General features: G+C 37.0%; 1 protein-coding gene across 1 annotated transcript in view; it reads left to right on the forward strand.

The window, feature by feature from the left end:
* Window positions 1–2,665: 2,665 nt before the first annotated feature.
* LOC127660925 (SERTA domain-containing protein 2-like) overlaps window positions 2,666–18,696 on the forward strand; it is a 70,396-nt gene continuing 54,365 nt past the window's right edge. Inside the window, exon 1 of the mRNA XM_052151412.1 lies at window positions 2,666–2,911. The gene's annotated coding sequence lies outside the window, so the exon portion shown is untranslated. The remainder of the gene's footprint in view (window positions 2,912–18,696) is intronic.

An 18,696-nucleotide genomic window follows, 5' to 3' on the forward strand; every position in this document is an offset into this window, starting at 1 on the left:
AGCCACGCCAACATTCTCTCCTCCCTGATCAGCTCGCACTCTAAACAATAATATAACATAAATAATGAAGAGCCAACATTTTTTTGTTAATATCTCATCAAATGAATATTTATAAAATGTAATTAATATGTGAAATATATAAAATGTACATTGTTTTTAACTTGCTAGTCTATAGGAAGTTACTTTTAAATTTTTTTTGCAGTATGCAATAAAAGAAAAAAAAAGAAAAAAAGATTAGTTTTACTTACCCAACCAGCTTGTTGGTTTAAAATGGTATTATCCATGTTTTAAAGGTTCTTCGGGAGAATGCGAACAATGTATGCAGGAATCTTGAAAGTCACGTGACTTGGACGCAAACGAATAGGCAAAAAAAACGTAACGGTCATACAATTCAAGGGCCATTATTGTAACCCCTCTACGTTTTGCACTTTGGACCAATGTAGTCAGGGTACGTTTTTATATGAGACTGGGTTGTCCATTATCACCTGTTCTCAAACCAGGGCAGGCCAACTCGGTAATTCTGCGACTGCCATCTAGTGGTAGCTGCCTGCCTTGCCTTTCAGTTGTGTGTGCATAATTGTGTGTGCGTTCATTAATCATAATGAGATTAAAATCATCCCATAGGGTAGTAAAGGAATACATGTAATGGGATTACGTATCTAAAATACAAAACATAAGTAACTGTATTCAACTACAATTACAATTTAAATAATTGGTAAGTAGAATACAGTTACATTCAAAAAGTATTTTGATTACTGAGAAGATTACTTTGCATTTTATTGTCATTTGTTTCATTTAATATTTTGTTCTTTCAGATGGAAAACATTTATACATATAAATGATGCGATCCAAAGAGCATTTGAACAGCAGTGAAACACTTTCTTATGATGTGTTACATTCATACAAGCAGACAGAGAAGTAAGTTTGAAGTAAGTTTGGAGCACAAGATGTAGAAATAAACCTTGTGTAAATTGTCAGCTTTACACTAAGCTAAAACGCACTTTCTAGCCATTTTACATGCACATGTTACCAGACCGATCATATTTTTTTCATCATGAATATTCACGTTAGATCATAATTTCTTTTTTTCTATTAAGACCTTTGACATTAGGGCAAAAATCGAATTCTTGATAATAATATTTTTAATATTGTTTTCCTGTAAAAATATCTAAAATTAATTAAAACAAGATCAATTTGATTCATCATGTTTTAGAAACAACACTGCATATGATATTTAGGTCTTACTGTACTGGCAGTTTTTAGTCAAAACAAGTTAAAGAAATCTACCAGTGTTGAAGAAGTAATCCAAAGTATTTAGAATATGTTAATGACCTTGAGTAATCTAACGGAATACGTTACAAATTACATTTTACAACATGTATTCTGTAATCTGTAGTTGGAATATGTTTAAAAAGTAACCCTTCCAACCCTCGAAATACAGTAAATATGGGGGTAACAGTGCAATCTTGAAGTATTTACAGAAATCCAAACATGTTAAAAATTGAGTAAGCTCCATCATTAAAAACAATCATTGACACTTTAAATCATGTAACACTTCACATACACAATGACAAATTTTAATAATTTTAAAGGTTAAGTACCAAAAGTGTACAGGGTCATTAGAGACCCTAAGTATGTAAGAGAGTTTTTTTTTTTTTTGCACTTCCAAAAATTCTATATATTTTTTATGATTATTTCATATCAATATAAGTTTACTATCATAGGATTTATATTTCTTTGTTTATTACACGATAAATAAGTACTATTTTTATACAAATAAATCCTATATCACCTTGGTTTTCTGTGCAACAATGGTGAATTATCAGTATCCCACATGCATGTACACATATAATTTGTTACTCAAGGGAGCGCTTTTGTTTCATGAAGAAACAATATGGAAGTAAACTATAGCAAGTGTAACACATGAACAGTATGACATGACATGGTACTACTGAAATGATGCAAGTTGTGTATCTATTACGACTCAATAAGTACCTGAGAAAATACTTGTGTAATGTGTAGCTAAATATGTTTCTGACCGCCAGTTGCATCTAATGAAATTTTAGTGTGAAAGCAATGAATCTTGTTCGAGATTTTTCCTGATTTGTTGCATTATTTATTTGATATATGAAAAATAAAACATCAAAACATATACAAATATATTTTATTTTATTATTTTCTAATTGACTTACATTAACAAAGATTATTAGAATAATATTTAAGTTCTGTAGAACCTACAGAGCTGAGATATTCTTCTAAAAACCTTAATTCTTATCCTGCAGAAGAAAGAAAGTCACACACATCTGGGATGGCATTAGTGCGGGTGAGTAAATGATGAGAGAATTTTCATTTTTGGGTGAACTATCCCTTTAAGGGTTAATTTATGTAATATAAAGCAAGTTTGCATTACCGCCGGAGATCAAATCGGACCATTTCCGTGTGGGAATAAACAACTTCAACCAATCAGACGTGTTCACCCGTATGTACAGCCCACTTGGCGTTGTCCTGCCCATTTGTAGCTGGCTCCCACCTCCGTATATACCAGCAGAATTGTATGCATTTTTATTGGTTTATTCTGCGAGAAGAGGGCGAGGCATAAAACTGAGATTCAACCTCGACTAAGAGTGCGACCTATTATTTAAATTCAATGTCCTGTTATAGCGACTTACTAACACGCAGTGCCACTGAAAACAACCTACCCAATACTTTTAGGGACACTTAAGAAGTCTGACTCTCATTTGTGCAACTCGGGCTGATGAGGCACAGGACGTTCAAAAAGTGCCATGTGAATTCATGTCGACAACCAAGGCATGCCGAATGCACTGATACAATGTAACGCATTATAGAATCGTTCCGTTGAGCAGTCTGTGATTGACACTTTTAACCTGATCGTACAAGTCCTTCAAGAAGGGTGAGTGGACTTTTTATTAACAACATAAGGGGCTGTTCAGACCGAACGCGTTCTTGCGCAAAAAAAAAAAAAAAAAAGAGCACCACGAATGCAACAGAACGCAGGTGTCCCGAGACGCTTTTTTAACTGTTTAAGTTCTTTTTCATTTGAAACGGTGTCTGAAAACGCAGCGCTCCTGCACGAGACGCGGCGTAACGGTCAAAGACGTCCATCTAGTGTATATTTAGCCTACATAGGAAAACAATTTTTAAAAGAACGCGGACAGACGCAAATACGCGTTCGGTGTAAACTGCCCCTGAGTCTTGTGCTTTGACAGGCCAGAGTCTTGATGTGGGTTAGTAAGATGGGTTGCCCCTGCAAGCAGTCGTGCGGACGTGTATGTGTTGACTCCAGTGTTTAACTCTTTGCAAATATGGCTACTACATCTACACAATTTGAAAAATCTCTAAACACAATCTGTCAGAGCATTGGCATTATCTATCTACTTTTGATCGTTGCGTGTTGATAGTTTCTAAAATCGACCAGATAAAGCAATGCATGCTTTGGTGTCATTAACTGTATTTTGAGCCCGTTGAGACTTGAAGTTGCTGCTGCAGTGATCTGCTTACAATACTTGTCGTTTTGTACAGTAGCCTATACAGATCACTGCTAGACGTGTGTCAATTAACGGGCTGAAGAGTTTCCTCAATGTAGCTACCACAGGCTTCCAAAAGGTTTTGTTTTGGGTTTTTCTTAATTTTTTTCTGGTGGATAAAATAAAATTAACCAAGTGTTAAAAATCGTAGGTTCCCAGAGCCTAGACAGAACGTTCCTTGAATGTTTAGAATTTGTTGCCGAAAATAGCCAAACAGGAAGCTTACGCCAACGTTCGGAGAATGTTAATTCTATGTTTGCTGGGAAGACTGCGAATACGGATGAAATAGGCCATGATTATCACAATAATTATATGACTATAGCCAAATAATATTTGTTTACATGGATGCTGCAGCAGACTCAAATAACTGACTTGTGTATTTCTCAAACATGATGTTTTTATCAGATGGTCCAAAGAAGAAGTGAACATTTCAGTAAGCTATCAGCACCGGGACAGACAGATAGGAAGCATGCTACAGTTTCCCACCGGTTTGGAATCAATTGGTTAAAGCAAGAGGCAATGGCGGATTAGAGACACGTCTAATTTAGTTGATAATCCAGATTAGTTTGTGTGCTGTGCACAATTCTGTGTTCATTCAGAGCTCGGAGTTCAGACTCATCACTCATCACCTTTTAAAGGTCACTTTTGACCAATTAAAACATTCCCCAGCCAGCCTGTTATGTTACTATAATATATTAAGCAATCAAACTTTAAAAATCAGTTTTTACCCATCATTTGAATTTAATGACACATGATGTGCAGACCTCCAAATCACTCACCAACTAGTTTCCCTTTCCCTATGAATGGTTTTTTTTGCAGGCATTATTTTTAAAAGCTTCCAAAACTGCTCTATTGCTGTTCATATGACTTGCTTATATCACAATACCCTGTGTAATAAGCATGGAGATAACATTCCCCTATCAGTCAGGGTTTTGCAGTGCAAGTTCTTGTGGTCTTAGGCCCAGGCTGTTTACAATGGAATACTTAAAGCCATAACGCAGTTACATTCTCTGACTGTATATAATGTTGTAATGAGCTATAAATCATAGGATCAGTGTTACAGAATTGCTTGCATGCATTTGCATTGAATCCTGTGTAAATGAACTGCCAGTGCCTGGGGCAGTGACCTGCTTTTCATTATACTGTGCAGGAAGCACATTCACTGTATTGAACTCTGAAGCATCAGGCACACTGATAACCTAGGTGCTTTTGAATGTTAAACCTCCAGAGAGATGTGTCAAGACTTTCCTTAAGGTGTAACCTGTGGCCTGCACCATGAACAATTTTGTATTGCTGTGTTATTTGATGTTAGCATACTGTAGCTTGATCAGCAACAGACATATCTTGATTAGTTGATTAACCAGATTTTTACAAAAGGTTAATACAGGTAGTTTTGTCTTTATATCTACTGCTAACTGATATTAACTTCTCTCTCTTTTTGTGTCAGTCCCAATAGAGATTGTGTTGATTCTGTAATCCTCAGATTCAGTCAAGACTGAAAAGTCTTGTAGACTACAATACCAGTGTGATAAGCATTCATATTTCAGTCATTCCCTTTGATTGATAGTCTTGGAAGAGCTCTGAATTCAGATATTTAGACCTATTTAGACCTTTAGACATTTGATAACATTATGCAGGTAGAACAAAATACAGATAATTTTCTAATTAGATCTGTGACTACTTCTCTAATGCCGTTAGCCTAGTTCACTCGAAAATAAAAACTTTGTTTTCATTTGCTCACCCTCATGTAATTTCAAACCAAAATTACTTTCTTTCTGTGCAACACAGTTTTGAAGAATGTTGACGCTGGGGATGGGGAATGGGGACTGAGGCTGTACCATACATTCTGCCTAACATCTTTTGTATTTCATAAAAGAAAGTCATACATGTTTGGATAACCATGAGGGTGTGTAAACAGCCCTCTACATTGCGAGTAAATCACTTGCATGTTGCCTATATTTAATTTACATTGCATTTAACCAGGTCAACTCTGATTTCGGTTAAACATTTCCACTGAATGTTTTCACAACATGCTCCATATTACAGCAAGGCTACAGAGCAGTGTAACATGCCTGTTTGATGTCTGTTGGAAGGTAAAACGTGTTGCAAAACTCGAGAACTTGTAGATTTGAGAATGTGTACAGTACAATACAAATATTTGTACATGAAATTCAATACTTATTATGCAAGTTAATGTTCCTTTTTGGCTTACTTTGTGTATGGTGTGTACAAGGATAAGATCCTAGCACCCCATTTTCATTTCATGTCTCTTTTAAAATCGGTTCTGTTATTTACAGTCAGTTAGTGAACAAAAAGCTAAAAAGAAACATTCAACTTCTCTCTCGTTAATGTGCGGTGTGCTAATTCAGCAGTAAATATTTGATTGTGGAGCTTCAGTTTCAGATGGCATTGTAGAAATTTAGTATTCACAATCAGCCATGATTACTTTAATCAATGAGTGAAAGTGTCAAAAGAACGGACAGTTACTGAGGTTAAGCGAGTAGTATTCGGCTGGTTGTGTGATTCTAATATGGCAGCCCCCATATGCGGACACTCTCCGTGTAGATTAAAACAGCTTTTATAAGGATACTTTTAATGTGAGTGGTCATGATTTCCTAAATATATTGCAAAATTACAATTCAGGTCTTTAGGAGTTAAACAAGGAGTTTAATGAGGAAATAGTAACTGATTGCACCTTTAAAGAGGAAGTAACATTTTAGCACTTGTTACACTAATCAGCCACAACATTAAAACCACCTGCCTAATATTGTGTAGGTCCTCCTCGTGGCGCCAAAACAATGCCAAACCGCATCTCAGAGTAGCATTCCGAGATGCTATTCTTCTCACCACAAATGTACAGAGCGGTTGGTTATCTGAGTTACTGTAGACTTTGTCATTTCAGTCTGGTCATTCTCCATTGACTCTCTCATCAACAAAGCGTTTCCATCCACAGAACTGCCCCTTACTGGATGTTTTTTGTTTTTTCACCATTCGGAGTAAATTCTAGAGACAGTTGTGCATGAAAATCCCAGGAGATCAGCAGTTACAGAAATACTCAAACCAGCCCATCTGGCACCAACAATCATCCATGCAATTATCTAATCAGCCAATCGTGTGGCAGCAGTGCAGTGCATAAAATCACACATCTATGGGTCAGGAGCTTCAGTTAATGTTCACATCAACCATCAGAATGGGGAAAAATGTGATCCAAGTGATTTTGGACCTTGTTCATGATTACTGATGCTAGATGGGCTGGTTTGAGTATTTCTGTAACTGCTGATCTCCTGGGATTTTCACACACTACAGTCTCTAGAATTTACTCAGAATGGTGCCAAAAACAAAAAAACAACCAGTGAGCGGCAGTTCTGTGGACGGAAATGCCTTGTTGATAAGAGAGGCCAATGGAGAATGGACAGAAAGGTTCGAACTGACAAAGTCTACGGTAGTCAAGTCATATTTATTTGTATAGCGCTTTTCACAACATGCATCGTTTCAAAGCAATTTTACAAGAAATCATGCATTAACAAAAAATGTACCTGTAATATCTATCAAGTCTGAGAGTGCTCAATGTGTAGTTTGAATAAATATGATTGTAAATGGTGTATAGAAATTAAATAAAAATTGTATTTAGAACCCTAGTGAGCAAGCTGAATGCGACTGTGGCAAGGAACACAAAACTCCATAAGACGTTGGTTAATGGAGAAAAATAACCTTGGAAGAAACCAGGCTCACTGTGGGGGCCAGTTCCCCTCTGGCTAAACTGCATGAATATAATGCCAAATATTAGTTATTTATTTGCAGTGCAAGTAATGGTTTAAGATTAGTAAACTAAATAAGTGTTAAGGTCCAGTGTTTAAAAAAAAAAAAAGATTTTGTATGAACTGTAAGATTAACGACTAATGTCTTTGAAGTCCATCCTGGATTAACTGCAGAAGTTCACATAGATGCATTGTCCTTGTTAGTTGGATGATGAAGGCTTTTGATGGCAATTAAATGATAGTCTCTGTATTCCATTTAAAGAATGTAGTCCATCAATAGACAAAGGTGATGCAGGCAGAGATTAATGAGGTGCATCGCAGTTCAACCCGAAGGTCATTTCGGTGAGGTTCGGTGCTGTTCATCCTAAATCCAAGGTTCAGGCAGTGGCAGATGAAGAATCCCATGTCTTACAGTTGGAATTGGTATCAGTTCATCCTCTGAAGTCAAAAGACTGAAGTGATGCCTGGCTGGCACCGGCTGTAGTTTGTCGTCGTCTTTCAGTGACGCATAGCAGTGGAGTCCAACACCAAGCAGGAACAGAGCTGGATCTGGCTGGCTCTGGTAACCCGGGATATGAATCTCAATGTTGAGACATGGAAACAAAAGAAATTATAATATTAGTGTAGATGCCATGGTAACTCAGATAACCGCTCTGTACAATTGTGGTGAGAAGAATACCATCTCAGAATGTTATTCAGTTATGTTATTTTGGTGGCACGAGAGGAACCTACACAATATTAGGGAGGGTTTTAATGTTGTGGCTGATCTGTGTACACATCAATGTAAACTCAATGTAAATCACACAAGTACAAATAAAAACATTCAACTAAATGTAGTAATGTAGTAAGTGTAATAAATGTTTTTGTTAAAACAAAAGTTTTGATATTGTAGCATTTAAATGATAATTTTTTTAATATAATTATTAAATAATTGTTATACATGTACTTCTATGTTAATTATTAGGTTCCAGCCTTGTGAATATTTTGTAAAAAATTTGTATGTAATTTAAATACTGACAACAGCTTGTATTCAACTTGATGCCATTTCATGACATCATATGAATTGATAGAATGTGACATTTTTAAAAAGCTAAAATGTGATTAAAAGGATGTAAAGTAAAATATAAAACAAAATTTACAATCCATCATAATATTTGTGTGAAGTAATATATATATGAATACTATAGATATGCCCTCTTCTCAATTTGCTTAATATATTTTTTAGTTTTCAGTTACATTACTCTTACATGTCATCAAAAGTCTGGTGAGTAAAACAAAATGTACTAGCCAATGGTGATTCTTTCTCCAACATCTCTATGCAGGGTTGGTTAAAATGTAAATTTAATTTCTGGGTGAACTGCTCCTTTAAATGTTACGATATTAAGAAAATGCTGATATTGGATCAGTGTTTTAGAGTATTTACCCTCAAATTAGCTGCAGTAGCAGTGACTGTGAAGGCCCCAGCAGGTTGAGGAGATTTGTAGAGATCGGGTGTCTCTGGAACAGCAGCAATGCCAGAGTTAGCCGGCTGTTTCTCTAGTACACAAATACACACACACACACACACACACACACACACACACACACACACACACACACACACACACACACACACACGCTCACATTGATAGAGGCCTCTCTTCTGCACACAGTTGTACTGCAGCATTAATATTTCATACACCCACCTTTAAGAAAGGAGGAGGCCATAGAGACGGAGACGGAAATCTGCCGTGGAAAAGCATAGCTGAGAGAGGATTCTCCATGGCTTAACAAAGCATGCTAAGTGTTTGCACACACCATGACAATGCAACCCTATCCCAAGTTCATTCTACAGTTTATATATGCTCAAATTTGACTGTTTGTCAATGTGTGGATTTAATGTAGCAAAGCTGTTATGTATCCACGCAACATAAAATGGAAATATTGAATGTTTCTGTGATTTTAGGAATTCAGTGAAGATGTAGAGCAGGCCTATTCAACTGGCAGCCCATTTGGAAGTTTCAGTGGCCTGTGTGAGCTCGTCAGTTGTCTAGGGGCTGTTTACATCGAATATGTTTTGTGTCTGTTCATGCTGTTGTTCAGTTGTTTTCCTATGCAAACTTGCATTAAACAGATGCCGCGCCCTGTCTTGATGTTTTTACAGTGTCTCATGCATGTGCGCTGCGTTTTTAGATGCTTTAAGAGGTTGCGCTACAAATGATCATTATCCATAATTTTAACGGAAGGGGAAGATTAAAGATGTAAAATCATGGACGACTGACAAGCTTAAGTTTGGAGCAACAGAAAAGTTCTATTCATTAATTTGGTCGAGAAATTTTAAAAGTCAAAAGTTTGAAAATCAGTCAGATTTTTTCTTTCTGTAATGGACCAATTTTGAAAACACTTTTTTTTGTCTCAAGTTACCTGTATTTTTTCCCCCAGAATTTCCTGCTTGGTGGAAATATTTCTAATGAATTTTTGTTTTTGTGGGGGGTAAACAAATATTAGGCTATAAGCCTGCAATATCTGTAGATAGAAGCTTTTCGATGACAAAATATCCTGGCTTGGCCTGCATACCCCGAAGATCTTTTCCATCTGGCCCATTTGTCGATGAAGTTGAATAGCCCTGATGTAGACTGTTATGAATTAATAAAGAAGCTCTGTCTGTTCCTCTGTCTCTCTTTCTGGTATATCATCAAGCTTAGGCAGCCTTTCTTCTTTCCTCAAGCATGAGAAACATTTGTGCTGCATGGGGAAGTGGCACATGACAAGAGTTTTCCTACACTACAACCCACAAAATATTCTTGGTTTGTCATTAGATGTTTGAATACACCAAAGCACTTATGTCAACTCAAACCTGATGATTAATTTTGATTAGACGAATTCAAAATTAGTCTTTTGAATTTTGAATATTTGTCATCATATGAATCAAACCAAGGTATTACCATATCGGAGTGTGTCTAAAAGTCTTAGTAAATTGTTAAACAGAATGCAGGGCTCAAAAATAAAGATTTCTGTCTGCGTGTTTGGGCTATATTTTTTTCTTGCCCTGCCAAAACGTTCACCACAAATATTATTTAGATTTTTAAATAGTTGATTGATGATTAAATCATAATATATTTTTTAATAATGCACAGTATTTTACAAAGAAAAAAGATAAGATGTAATTCTATGACAGTTGAAAAAAAAATAAGTAATTCTTACAATTCAGCAAGATAAAATTACCTTGGTGTCATATGTAAATTAACAAATTGCAATGCTTTATGCACAGAAAACAAAATGTTTATGTTTACAAGGCATAAAAACACATGTAATATGTAGTTACAGTGCACCATAAGGCAAGTTTTGTTAACTGGTACAGCCTCTGGTTTTTACGTATGGTGATTGCCTTGATCCGTTCCTATGTGTCAAGTAGAAAGCATGGGAATTCTGATGACTAAGCATTTAGAAACATTTCTGTTGGACATTCTATAAGATATCTGACCTGACAAGTGAAAGAGGTAGTGCCATCCAGGAAAAATTTAAATAGAGATTATGATTTTGAACTGAAATTTACAGATTACAGGACTGTGTTTTTGGATCCCTTATTCATTCATTCATTCATTCATTATCTGTTCATTATGAACAGAAACAAGTACACTGATATTAACTTATCATTTGCTGCTTGATGTCCTTTTATGTCAGAAGTATGCCATCGCTTTTGTTTTCTCAGAGTGGTTCTCCTCTAGTCTCATTGTGCTGTGAATTGCTGGTATTGAATAATAGATGAGAAGAATCCGGGGGTGTGTCTGTCTCAGGATCTTATCAGAGAGGGAACAGGAGGACATTAAGTACATTAAGAGACATCAGATTAAGAGCTCTGACCTCACACACTTTTGGCTTATGTAGTGCTCTAAGTTTAACACATTTGTACTTTTAAACGTATTTAGCAGAATTCCACAGATTTTGCCCAAAAAGTAGCACAGAAAATGTTATGTCTGATTTGGAAGTGAATCATTCTTTTGAGGTGGCTAACTAATTTTGAATGAACAGGTTGGACTGATTCATGGGGGTCAAAAGTAACAGTCAGTATCTGGTGTGGCCACCGGTTGCATTAAGTACTTCAGTGCATCTCATCCTCATGGACTGCCCCAGATTTGCCAGTTCTTGCTGTGAGATGTTACCCCATTCTTCCACCAAGGCATTTGCAAGTTCCCAGACATTTCTGGGGGGATCCAAAAGGTCCTAGACATGCTCAATGGGTTTGAGATCAGGACTCTTCACTGGCCATGTCAGAACACTGACATTCCTGTCTTGCATTAAATCACACACAGAACAAGCAGTATGGCTGGTAACATTGTCATGCTGGAGGGTCATGTCAGGAGGAGCCTGCAGGAAGGGTACCACATAAGGGAGGAGGATGTCTTCCCTGTAACGCACAGTTTTGAGATTGCCTGCAATGACAACAAGCTCAGTCCGATGATGCTGTGACACACCGACCCCAGACCATGACAGACCCTCCACCTCCAAATCGATCCTGCTCCAGAGTACAGACTTGGTGTAACTCTCATTCCTTCAACGATAAACGTGAGTCCGACCATCACCCCTGGTGAGACAAAACCATGACTCGTCAGTGAAGAGCACTTTTTGCCAGTCCTATCTGGTCCAGCGAAGGTGGGTTTGTACACATAGGCGACATTGCTTCCGGTGATGTCTGGTAAGGACCTGCCTTACAACAGGCCTACAAGCCCTCAGTCTAGCCTCTCTCAGTCTATTGCGGACATTCTGAGCACCGATATAGGGATTGTGCATTCCTGGTGTAACACGGGCTGTTATTGTTGTCATCCTGTACCTGTCCTGCAGCTGTGATATTCAGATGTACCAATCTTGTGCAGATGCTGTTACACGTGGTGTGCCACTGCGAGGATGATCAACTGTCCTTCCTGTCTCCCTGTAGCTCTGTCCATCTGCAGTCCTCATGCCTCCATGCAGCATGTCTAAAGCATGTTCACACAGATGAGCAGGGACACTGGGTTATTTTTCAGAATCAGTAGAAAGGTCTCTTTAGTGCCTAAGTTTTTATAACTGTCACCTTAATTGCCTGCTGTCTGTAAGCTATTAGTGCCTTAACAATCGTTCCACAGGTGCATGTTCATTAATTGTTTATGGTTCATTGAACAAGCATGGAAAACATTGTTTAAACGCTTTACAATAAAGATCTGTAAAGTTATTTGTATTTTTACAAAAATTATCTTTAAAATACAGTGTCCTAGAGTTTATATAATCTCTGATTCTACATAAAAAGGTTATCACATTTTTATCATTTCACAAGTTATTATTTGGAAAAAGTAGTTGTGAATGTTGTCTTTTTATAAAATGCGCCCTGCCCGTGCTCAGATATTTAACGCACAAAACGGTCTGATAAGCTTCAGAGTTTCTCATACCACTTTGCATTTCCTTTCCACCATAAAAACAAATCCTTGTCCATTGGTGTGCATGACTCAAACAAAACCTAATACTAATAGAGTAGAATTTAATAACAATGATGTATTGAAAGGTCCCCTTTTTGCTTGTCAGAGTGGATTGCGAGAGGGGTTACTACACTCTGTGACCTATATGAGAGTGAAGTGTTTCGATCTTTTGAAAATTTGGTTCAACACTTTGAGATTCCCTGATCTCAGTTCTATAAGCATTTACAGCTGCGCCACCTGCTTTGTAATATTTTTGGAAGTAGCATACACTCCCCTAAAGCGGCAGATACTCTGGGAGCGGTGATTACTGCTTTTGGAAAAGGTCATGAGGCATCAGTATATTACTCCCTGTTAATTCAGAGTCTGGGGAATGGAGCTTTCATTTCTATCAAGAGATCATGGGAGAAATATTTAAACTTGGTATTGGAGGAGGGACTGTAGACTAGGATTCTAAAAAATGTAAAGTCTGCATTTAGAGCTGCAAGGGTTCGCCTTATACAATTCAAGATATTACATAGATTCTATTGGACCCCCTCTAGATTACTTTGCCCCTATTTTGGGTCATACATTTGGGGAATAATCACATTAAAATCACATAAAAGTCTGATCAGTCTCATTATCGGCAGGGAAATAATTTTAAGGGGACAGAAGTCGAATGGAGCGCCCACTTTTTCGGAATGTTGTGTGGAAATTGGGAGGGTGGCAGCTTTCGAGGAAGGGGTAAGTAGAAGGCTGGGGTTTTGGGACTGATTTGTTAACAAATGGGTAAATTATTTAGTTTTTTGGGGGGGACTCTAGGGGAAGGGATATGGAGAGTGTAGTTTAGTATAATTATGTATGTTTATTCTATTCTATTAAAAAATGTGTGTGTGTGTGTGTGTGTGTGTGTGTGTGTGGGACCACAGGGGTGTTCATTGGGGGTCAGGGTGGGGTTGGTAAATAGGGAGGGATATTAGTGGGGTTTGAATGTGAAATGTTGATTCATTGTACATGTGTTGGGTTTTTCTTTGTGGTGTATATATGAATCATTAAATATTTTTAATTACAAAAATGAATCAAAATATTACAAGTATTGCCACACTTGGCTTTGCTTGAAAGCAAACAAAGATGCCATCATGTCTAATACAAAAATATTGTACTTGCATGATGAAGGGCTCAACTCCAAGCACACCTATATTTGCTTCAAGTAAATTATTGATTATAACTTGTAAATTAATGTTATTTTATTTCTATATTGATCCTGTTAATAGTTGAAGCGATAGAAGCTTTAGTGTTCACAGTACCATAGTGAGCATGTTACAGAAATGTTAAGAACAGTTGTTCACTTACACTAAAGTTATCAGTTGCAATTGATATCAATTCTGATTAATTGTCTCTACAGTTCTTTTAATCTTTTAAAAGTTTTTTTTGAATCCCCTTTTCGCTCAATTTGGAATGCCCAATTCCCACTACTTAGTAGGTCCTCGTGGTGATGCGGTTGCTCACCTCAATCCGGGTGGCTGAGGACAAGTCTCAGTTGCCTTTGCTTCTGAGACAGCCAATCCGCACATCTTATCACGTGACTCAAGGTGCATGACACCGTGAAGACTCACAGAATGTGGAAACTCATGCTATTCTCTGTGATCCATGCACAACTTACCATGCGCCCGAGCGAGAACCACTAATCGAAGCATACGTCAGTGTCAATACTCGCTGAGCTACCCAGGCCCCCAATTTTCTGCAGTTTTTTATCATGTTACAGATTGAAAATGCTTTGCAATTTCACATTTCATTCCATCCCAAGTAAGAATAATATCCATTCAATTTAACTACAAGTAATGCTGTTTATTGTGTAGGGTTGTTCTGTAAATCTTGTCTGAGTGAGCAACAGTAACAAAGGGGGTCAGAGATTGGTGAAGTGTCAATAACAGACAAATTTGATGTGCAGTTTTTGTGACGATTTATTTAATGTTTTCACAAGGTCATTACCTCACACACTCTATACCTTTTCAGAATACCTAAATAAAAAAACCTCCTGTCATTCCAGTCAATCTAGTTCCTGTGGCTGGTGATTTTGTTTACACCAGTAGGGTAATTATCAACTGGTTAACTGCTGTGGGTTCATTGCACAGTGTACACCATGTGTTAACATCTGAGCCCCATGTTGTAGTCAAAGATGCAGAACCGACGGTGGCTTGGTGCCCTGTGTCATAAATGTATGCCAGGCCCACACAACAGAGGCTTTAGTGAGGCACTGATTTGCAGGAATAAAGGGTGCATTCTCACCCTGGCCCTCTCGCCCAACCTCCTCATTTTGTCTATGGAGTGAAGCAAAGTCAACTCTACACTTATAATAAAACTTTCTATTATCGCACCACATTGAGCAAACTTCTCTTCTCCCACTGCCAGACATTTTTATAATAACTAGATCCTTAACTTAAAGTTATCTTAGTGCTGTAAGTTAACCCAGAAACATTGAAGCTGCCTTGTTGAAGCAAGTTTACTCTGATAAGCAGTGGTCTTTCTAAACATGCTTTGACGAAATTGCCGTTTTCTTAAAGGATTAGTTCAACCAAAAAAATGTAATTCTGTCATCATTCCAAACCTGTCAGATGAAGAAATTTTCTCTCCATGCAATTACAATGAATGGAAACTGGAGCTTTTATGCTTCAAAAAGGATGCAAAAGCACAATAAAAGTGTCATAAAAATAGCCCATATGACCCATGGCTATATTTCAAGTCTTCTGAAGACAACCGATAGCTTTTTGTGAAGAATGGACAGAAATTTAAGTCGTTATCCACTGAAAATCTTGACATCTGCTCTAGTGCTCTTTTGCACATTCATGAGTGAGTTCATAAGAAAAGTAACAATGTCTGATTCATTAACAAATGGTTCTTTTGAATAATTTCAATGAATCAAAAAGTGTTCTGAATGATTCGGTCATAAATCAAACTGATCTGTTCAGCTGACTGACTCAATGACCTTGTCGCAGCAGTTGTTGTGTTAAGAGTTCACTGGAGGTGGAAAATGTTAGGGACTAACAGCCTCATTCACCATTTAATTGTCATTGAATCAAAAAAAAAAAAAAAAAGATGCAAAGAAAGTGAATGGAGACAAAGGCTCAAATTCTGCATAATGCCTTCTGTGTTTCATGGAACAAAACAAAAGACATAAAGGTTTAGAAAAATCATGAGTAAATGGTGAGTAACATGGTGAGTAAATGATGACCGAATTTTCATTTTGGGGTAAATTGTGCCTTTCATTTTGGTCTATCTCTTTCTTGCTTTTGCAGCCTTTTTTAGTCTTGAAAGCTTCCAAAGTGACCTGTACATTCTTAAAAATTTCTCCTTTTGTGTTCTGCAGAAGAAAGAATTTGTCATTTTTGGGTGAACTATCCCTTTAATTTGATGAAGAAAGGTCAAAGTTTGTAACACCGTAACTTCAACTCTCAAGAGTCAAAATTTTGTCTGACGTTTATTTAAGAGATCCCTTAGGGAGAAACATGTTTATTTGTCCTCGTGTGTGGTCAGTGTTGAGGTGTGAACCATCAGGGACATCTAGCACTAATAGCACAGCAGCTGTCTCAGAGTGAGGCAGGCCATTCAGACGCCTTCCCTGTTTCATTAAACAGATGCTTGATGTCTAATCCGACTTGTTCACGTAGCGTGCTAGTGTCAAAATCATGGCTAAGTGTGAGAAACGGCTGTGGGCACCATTGCCAAATGAGATTCACGCCCTCCTGCTCGGATTGGGTGGGTTATCCATGTTATGGCTTGGTATTTGATTGGCAGTGCTCCTCCCTATTGTCAGTTGGTTTGTTTTGAAATTGAGAACCTTTAAGCTCTGTTAGGAGAGACATGTTGTATTTTTGTTTAATGCTGCTCATAGTATCCAACATAAATAAAGTCTGGGTTTAAAAGACACACAGCTACTTAGTATCCTGCTGAAGTTCAACATACTCTCTCTTCAGACAGAGTCACCCTGCACCCCTCCCTCTGTGCCTGTCTGTCACGATTTTTCAAACCTATGTTTGTCTTTAGCCTTATACAGTGGTCCTTGAAAAGTATTTGGACATGTAAAAAGTATTATTATGTTGTATATTGTCATTGCATTAACAAAATATCAAACCAAGTGACATTTATTTTAAAGAAATATAGCACTAAATCACTTTTAAAGCAAAACATGTCACAATAGATCTTTGTTAGTTTTCAAACCATAAAGTGAGATATATTGTTCATTATTAAGACAAAAAGGATTTTTGACTCTTTTTTTGTTGTCAAATGTTAGTGGAACATGTATTTAATGTTACTCTTCTAGGACACATATGTGAACTTAAAGGAAACTGACCACTTAAATCAGACTAGTTAGTTAAAAGTAATTGCACAAATGACTCAGAAAAGTTAGTTCTGAGAAAAGGTCTAGCATTATTTGTTTGCAGATGCCACTTGATTTGATATTTTGCATCCAGTGCAATGACATTCAGACACCTTTAAATGTAACCTAAGTGTCCAAAGAATGTCAGAATACTTTGAGGCCACATACTGTTCCTCTCTCTCCCGGTATCATACCAATCTAGCAATATATACTGTATGCCTCAGTGAGAGCAATAACCATTAAAAATGCTTTCAGTGTTTCAACTTTATGTAATATTTACAGTGTCAGTTAAAATAATGTCTTGTGGTACTGCTCTTTGTGTTTACATTTAGCTTGGGCCTGCGCATTTGCTTAATATATGTGATTTTTATAACCATATTTGAGATGTGGTCTGTATAATAGTGCATATTTTCATATTGCCACAAATTTAACATTCAATCTTTGTTTTCCAAATGTATGTAGACAGATTAGACCAGGGACAGACCCAGATATCTACATACAGTACTACCATATTGCCAAGTCACTACTGATTCCTACCCTTAATATTGTCATTTACCTTATTATGATCCACAGCAAGTGAAACACAGGAATCAGAAGTGACTTGGCGATACGGAGTATCTACATATCTGGGTCGCGATACAATAATATTTATGCGATTCAAATCTGTGATTTATTGTGATCTTTAGTCAATTGTTTTTCATTCATCTTTATTGGACTTTGGCACTTTTGTAGCTGGGTCAGAACATTGCCTTTAATTTAATGTCAGTATTCATTGCCAACTTTGTGCAACCACTGCTGAACTTCCTATGTTACTTCATCGTAGATCCATAGAAATAGAGGTAAAGCATAAACATATAAATGTCAGTTAAAAAAAGAAAAAAAAACTGCACGAGGGAATAGCTTACTTTGGTTCTAGGGATGCTCCGATTAGGATTTTTACAGCCAATGCTGATTATCGATTTTCTTGTCATCTGATAAGCCGATACGATCATTTACTGTAAGTGTCTTTCAGGAGCTCTAATATGTATCTAAATGTAAGCTTTCTGCTCACTGTAAATGTTAACTGAATTTCCCTGTTGCCTAGTTTTATTTTATTTTTTTACAACACAATTAGGTTCTAGGTTGGTTAACTCATTAACAATCACTAAAATATTCATTTTTAAAATGAATTTTTTTATTTTTAAATAGGCCTTTAAAACAATTAGTCTAACACGACATGTTCTCTATATTAGGACAGCTAGCCCTATAAAGAACACAGCTTAGCGTCAAACTGATAACCCATTGGTGCAATTAAACCCAAAATAGTTCACCCCAAAATGACAATTCTCTCATCATTTACTCACCCTCATGTCACCCCAGATATGTATCAGCCTCCGTTTCCCTCCCTTTCTTTCTTCAGCAGAACATAAACAATGATTTTTAGAAAAAATATCTCAGCTCTGAAGGTCCTTACAATGCTAGCGAATGGTGACCAGAACATTGTAGCTCCAAAAATCACCTTAAGGAAACATGAAATATAATCCATAATACTCCATTGTTTAAATACATATTATCAGAAGCGATATGATAAGTGTGGGTGAGAAATTGAACTTTAAATCCTTTAAATACTT

This window comes from Xyrauchen texanus, chromosome 20 (genome assembly GCF_025860055.1).
Source record: "Xyrauchen texanus isolate HMW12.3.18 chromosome 20, RBS_HiC_50CHRs, whole genome shotgun sequence".
In the NCBI taxonomy this organism is placed as follows: Eukaryota; Metazoa; Chordata; class Actinopteri; order Cypriniformes; family Catostomidae; genus Xyrauchen; species Xyrauchen texanus.